The sequence below is a fragment of the Haliotis cracherodii genome, unplaced genomic scaffold (assembly GCF_022045235.1).
Source record: "Haliotis cracherodii isolate W230 unplaced genomic scaffold, xgHalCrac1.p SCAF_3, whole genome shotgun sequence".
Taxonomy (NCBI): Eukaryota; Metazoa; Mollusca; class Gastropoda; order Lepetellida; family Haliotidae; genus Haliotis; species Haliotis cracherodii.
The window spans coordinates 28879355-28886610 of NW_027266286.1; positions in this window are offsets into that span (position 1 = coordinate 28879355).

Sequence of the window (7256 nt, forward strand, 5' to 3'; positions counted from 1 at the left end):
TGTCTTATCATGTAACTGCACACTGTGTATATTAAATGGTCGTGCCTTATCATGTAGCTGCATTCTGTGTATATTAAATGGTCGTGCCTTATCATGTAACTGCACACTGTGTATATTAATGGTCGTGCGTTATCATGTCGCTGCATCCTGTGTATATTAAATGGTCGTGCCTTATCATGTAGCTACATCCTGTGTATGTGAAATGGACGTGCCTTATCATGTAGCTACATCCTGTGTATGTTAAATGGGCGTGCCTTATCATGAAGCTACATCCTGTGTATATTTAATGGGCGTGCTTTATCATGTAGCTACATCCTGTGTATGTTAAATGGGCGTGCCATATCATGTAGCTACATCCTGTGTATATTAAATGGGCGTGCTTTATCATGTAGCTACATCCTGTGTGTATAAAACGGGCGTGGCTTATCATGTAGCTACATCCTGTGTATATTAAATGGTCGTGCCTTATCATGTAGCTACATCAAATGGTTATTTAATGGTCGTGCCTTATCATGTAGCTACATCCGGTGTCTATTAATGGTCGTGCCTTATCATGTAGCTGTAGCTGGTGTTTGTCAAACGTTATCTTGTAGCTACATCCGATGCATGTTATTTGGGCGTGTCTCCTCATGTACCTACATCTCATGTATATTTAGTGGACGTCCGTCTTCATGTAGCCTGTGTATCGTGAATAGGGTAATCTATTTACCTTGAGGTTGTGTGCCTGATCCTGTAAATATCATATTACCTGCTTTGTTCTGAATGTATTACACATACATTTATTTGTTTTCCAAATGTACCTGTCACGTGGTTGCAAATGGTAATGAAGGGTCTGTTAAAAAGAGTTATACAAAAACTTAACAATAATAAAAAGAGAAAAAAAATTAATTCATGGGTTTAAAAAAAATCAATTGATTTTAAATGCTTATAAATATAAAACTGAAAAATGTGAAAATATAGATTAAAAAGCTTCAAAAGAAACAAGGGGAAAAACGTAAATCGTTGATAAAAAAATCCAATTGAGTTGAAATGCTTATGAAAATATAACTAAAATATCTGATATGATTAATAAAAAAACATCTTATTTATGAATAAAAAGACCAACAATATAGAATATAGTGAAATATATCCTGAACGTATACTAAGCATAGGGTCACCTAAACTTACTTGTAATCGGTTGTACACCCTATATGCATAGCTTAGAGTGATTTGTCCACCTTAGTTGTGTGAGAGATGTAATCCCAACATAATAAGTTGTAAGAGAGTTGTGAAACCTATATTTATAATTTGTTGTGAGAGACATGTTCAACTCGGTTGTGAGAGAGTTGTCTATCTTAGCTGTGAGAGCGTTGTGCACCGTGGATGATCATACTGTGAAGTAGTTATACATCTATAATAGTTGTTAAAGAAAAAAGGAAACTTGGTCTAACTTTAAAGGTATTCGGCCACAATCTTTCTTAAGTTCCCGATTGTCAACACAAAATTCAATATGCAATAAAAGTGCTGATGGGCAGACAGTGTTATTGTCTTAATTCTGTGATATTATTACGCTGCAAGATTCGTTGTCTGCAGTACCAGGGCCCACTTGCACAAAGCGATCTTAGAACTAAGATGATCATAACTCCTATACTTTAACATAGGCTTACAATAGTCGTAGCCCTAAGATCGCTTGGTGCAAGTGGGCTCAGACCCTGTGGGAAGTGAAGCACCTCAGTACAACGCGTGACTACGAAGCAGGTGATTGTACACATCCGATGAGGGGGTTCCACGTCTTTGTTTGTTAGTTGTTTGACGCCGCACTCAGCAATATTCCAGCTATATATGGAGTAATTGACCGTACTTGAAGTTCAATGAATAGTCAACAAATTACTAGTTTACTGAAACACTCAGTTTTCAGTTATCAATTAAAAAAAACAGTCGTGTTGGAAATACTCACTTGGCAAGTTTGTTTGTTTGTTATTTAACGCCACACTTAGCAATATTCCAGCTCTTTGACGGCGGTCTGTAAATAATCGAGTCTGGACCCAACAATCCAGTGATTGATGTCATGAGCATCGATCCACACAATTGGGATACGATGACATGCATCAATCAAGTCAGCGAGCCTGACCACCCGATCCCGTTAGTCGCATCTTATGACAAGCATAGTCACCTTTTACAGCAAGCACGGGTTGCTGAAGACCTATTCTACCCCGGATCTTCATGGGGCCCCTGAGCATAGTACAGATGGGAGCCACCCAGGCCGTGGTTGCTGCCATTTTGGTGGTTGCTCCCGTGTTGCTGTAACTAACCTGATGCAACGTTACAGATGGACCCGGCAGGCACCAGACAGGTAACATGCAGACCCAGAGTAACTACGCCCAATGAAGACCGGTATTTGCGTACTTTGCATCTCCGGAATCGATTGTTGACAATGACGTAATCGAGTTTGACCACCCGATCCCGTAAGTCGCCTCTTAGTCGCTTTTTAAGGTAAGCATGGGTTGTTGTAGACGACTTGGCAACTAGATAAGACGCATGTCAGGTTTAAAAGGCCCGAGTCTCCCTCATGTCGCCCTTATTATATAGACACAGCCAACCTTCTAGAAACTGTCACATCGCGAGACGTCTCGAACCAAATCTGTCTCTGTCTGTCTGTCCGCCCCCCCCCTCTCTCCCCCCTCTCTCTCTCTCTCTCTCTCTCTCTCTCTCTCTCTCTCTCTCTCTCTCTCACTCAACAACCAAGGGGGTAACTCTATATCACACTTCCTGTTTCAGTCTAGGAACAGAATTCGATGTTTTACGTGAGTTTCAGTTTCCTGCCACTGGCAAACACAACAAACAAATCTACATCGGTATTTCCTGCCACATAACACAAGGCAGTTAATTCAGTTATTGTTTTCTTTAAAACGGCCTTCATAATAAATCATGCAAAATCACTACTCCATTGCTGCCCGAGTTATGCCAGCGGAATGAGCCGAGCGGATCCGAGTGGGGATATCCGCATACACATGAACACGCATGTCAAACTAATACTTCCGTTTATACCTCTATAGATTCGGTTGACCTCTGTTATTCAAAATATCCTAAATATCACGGTGACACCGGCTCCACTGGTATCCTTCGTTGCATCATCGCTATTCGATATTGATTCATGAACGCATACTTATGACATAGCCAGAATCGTAAAATGCACTCTGCTTTTAGCTGAGATTTCTTATGATTATGGTATTGTCACTTTTATCTATTACAAAGCCTCTACTATAGCCAGATGGGGAGTATACTTCCTTGTCTTGATAAACAAGGAAAGGTCGAACAGATCGAACAACTCTTCCTGACATTCAACACAAGATTAGTGTTTATTTTAGGGGTGAAATGGTTCATAAAGACAAATGTTCAATAAATTACGTATATTTTTTGCATGATTTCAATTATCTTACACTAAACTCCATGGTGTCATTGAGGTAGCCTGGAGGAAGTTTCCGCATACAGTGTTATTTCACTCGAGTGAAATATCGATTTTGTATTTGGAGAGAACTTCATCGCCAAGCACCTTAAAAGGAACAGACAGACAGACAGACAGTCAGACAGTCAGACAGACAGACAGACAGACAGACAGACAGACAGACGTGTTCATTCAGTATTTCGGCCTTGTGGCCCTGAGTACAATTCAGAGAACAGAATAAAGTTGGTAGTCACGTGACTGACATGCCATTAGCTAGACTAACAACACTTTGAAATCTTATAGAAAATGTGTATGATAAAGGTGGCTACTGACTTAATAGAACATCATTTGAGTTGAGTAAATTGTACATGGTGATTTACGTATGTATTTTCTAAATGTGTCAAATATTTCATTCTTTGGGAAGCAGTGGCATCGCAGATAAACAGAACATCGTACTCGTCTTCAATGGACACAGATTTACAATATGAACAACTACTATCTGAACAGTCTATATGTCTTTATTTTTCCTAATATCTTGTATTTGTAAACAATGTAAAGCGATTCTAAACTTACACATCGCTCGTAGAAGGGATTTAATCATTTAATGTTATATATTCCTCAGGTTCAAACACAGATTTAATGGAAGCATAATGTGAAAGAAAGTGAGAGGATCTAATACTTTCCGACCAATTTTGATATCAACGAGTCTTTGTTTAAAGGAAGAAACAAATGATAACTTATTCCAAACAGGAATACCACAAGAAAATATTGGTATTCTGACACCGGATGCCCATGCTTGGTTGCCATTGTTATCTAAAAATACCAGCGACCGGTATCTCTGGTAAGGGTAACGACAATGTGGTATACGTATACGTTTAATCCGATATTTAATTACTTTTATCTGGGTTTGGACGAATATAGTCTTCCCTTGTTTAACTTTCTTTGCAGCAAACTTTCCAACAGCAAGAATTTTCTTTAAATTGACGCATCAACATTTTCATTTTCTTCAAATAGCCGGTGCCCCAAATCTCTGCACCATATACCAGAATTGATAATATATTTGTTTCAAAATGTGTTACTGGCTGTTGAAAGTGTAACATACTTGGGTTTTTTAATTAGTCCATAGATTGGGAGTAGTGCTTTCTTGGCCTGAGCAGCAAGCGTTTTGCAGGCCATTGACTAATTTAACCGTTAGGGAAACATTAAACCTAAATATTTATAATAGGAAGCAACTCTCATATTTGCATTACGAAACGACGATTTTCCTTTTGCGCAACTTTAACACCATTTCTAAATACAACTTTTTTTACTTGTTTAGGATAAGCTCTAGCCCCCAAGTGTCACAAAACTGCTGTAGAGCGTTCAGTTGCTTGTGTAGACCATTCACTGTATAAGACAGCACAACTATATCAGTAAAAGTAGATAATTAATTTCTTGAGTTACAATCATCCCATTACTGCATTTCTCATAAATAGCATCACTAAGTTCATTCATAAAGAAAATGAAATGTAGGGGACTCAGGATGCAGCCCTGTCGCACACCTGATGTGGTCTTAAACGTCTCTGTCGCGCCAGAGTTAGTTTTCACGCAGCCACTGACTCATACATGCTCTGTAAAATTAAATACATTCTTCCATGACATCCTCAGTATAGGAACATTCACTCATTGAATGAGTGAATTACATCTTACCCAAGTTTGCATAGGACTATATAGTAATTGCATTGTACGTTTAGGTTTGGATGCGTGCGTACGTACATATCATAACTGTAAGGACACAAGGGGTGCGTTTGCGATGGAGCCAATTTAGCACTCGGCAAGTGTACATGTAAACAAACAAGCAAGCAATATTTATTTCTCAAGAACATTTATTCCGTTTCGGTATATGTTTATGTGCCTGATTTTAATGAGATGAACTGTTAACATATTCCGAAACTGAATAAATGTTCTTGACAAATAAACATTGTTTGTTTGTTTGTTTGTTGGTACACTTGCCGAGTCCAAGGTCAAGGATATATGGAAGGACAACTCTTGTCACAGCTCTGAAGCAGACGTCATCGGTACTAGAGTTCCCCCACAATGCACCGGTGATTATATTCCCTACACCTAGCACGACAGTGCCGAAGGTAATGTTCAAAGACTGTCCACTAGTGAGTTTGTCGGGGTTACTTTTCTTTCAGGCCGCACTCAGCAATGTTCCGGCTATATGACTAGACAATCAAGTGACACCATGAGCATCGATCTGCGGAGTTTAGATACGATGTCGTGCATCAACCAGGTCACCGACCCTGACCACCTGATCCCGTTAGCAGCATGGGTTGCTGAAGACCGAATCTAACCTAGATCTTGGAATATTGCTAAAAGCGTCGTAAAGTCCAACTCACTCATTTCGTGCCATATAATCAATACAAATACAAAACCGACGCAAAATTTAGAGGATTTTGTGCATTCTTGTGGCACTTGTGTGTTGTCACTGTGATAACAAAAGTGCAACAATGCATTAATGCGGGCTACCTGAGCAGGAAGTTACTCAGATGGTGACAGGTAACACTGCAACACATAGCTTACCAGTTTACGATGCTGTGTCAATATGGCTGTTATCGAGATAAAGTTTGTCATTGAAACGTTTAATTCGTTGTTCAAAGTGATCAAAATATTCATTGAGCAAACATTTAATTATTTTAGTGGGAAATAATTTGAGATTTGACTTTTCCTTCCTTATTTATATATAAAAGTTTGCAGAATATAATGAACACCACTCAATATTTCATTTACTATTTCTCATACTCTTAATTAACAAGGGGTACGGGTGACCCGGTCGTCTATAAGGCGCCGCAATTCGCTGTGCAGAGTTACGTCCCTTTGGCACGCCTGAAACCTATAGTCGTGGGTTCCAATCCCGGTTCGCCTCGATTATGTTTCTAGGGTTGTCAGCACCAAACCCGTGGTTTTGGGTTTTACCAATATGCAAATGTCTGAGATCTGCATCACCTCGGACCTTCCTCCTTCATTAGGCTGACACGTCGTGTGTAATTAGAATACAGTTCAAAGCGGTGTTAAACCCAGTTCACACACTTAATTGTCCCGTGAAGATACGGATAAGAGGCGACTCTGCATGCGCATGAGGCTACTAATGGGATGGGGTCATCAGGCTCGCTGACTTGTCATCGTTTGTCATCGTATCCCAATTGCGTAGATCGATGCTCATGATGTAATCACTGGATTGTCAAGTGGTTTGCCAAAAACATACCTATGTTCATAGAATTCACCAACCTAGTAAATGTGTAAAGCTTGACTTTCCTCACACATAAAGCCGACATACTGTTTTACAGGGGTGTCAAACACAAGTCAACTCACTCACTCAAAACCAAGTAGAAAATACATTTTACGCATAACAATATCACGTCCAAACATTAACGCCAGCTAGGTAAAATATTAACTCTGTTATATACATGTATATAAAATATATTTCAATTTTCGATAGATATGTTTTTAATTTTTAATTTACATAGTGTATGCTTTATGTTATAGCATTTGACCAAAAATAAATCAGAGGAACGAGAAACTTATTTGTTATGGTATTGTGCGGGTTTCTTCGACACCATAATAAACATGATATGTGAAATTGTAGATGGTTTACATGAATCCATACCTTCGATTTCCTAAAAACAATATTTCGCACTTATTCACTTGAATATTCGCCCATTTCGCTGCAATGTTTATTATAAGAAATTGTGTCAAATGAACATGATTAATATTTACGTTACTACTGTATACATAGAAGTTAATATTTTGGATGAATTTATTATTTTTCCGTTTTGTGTATTCATTTAAA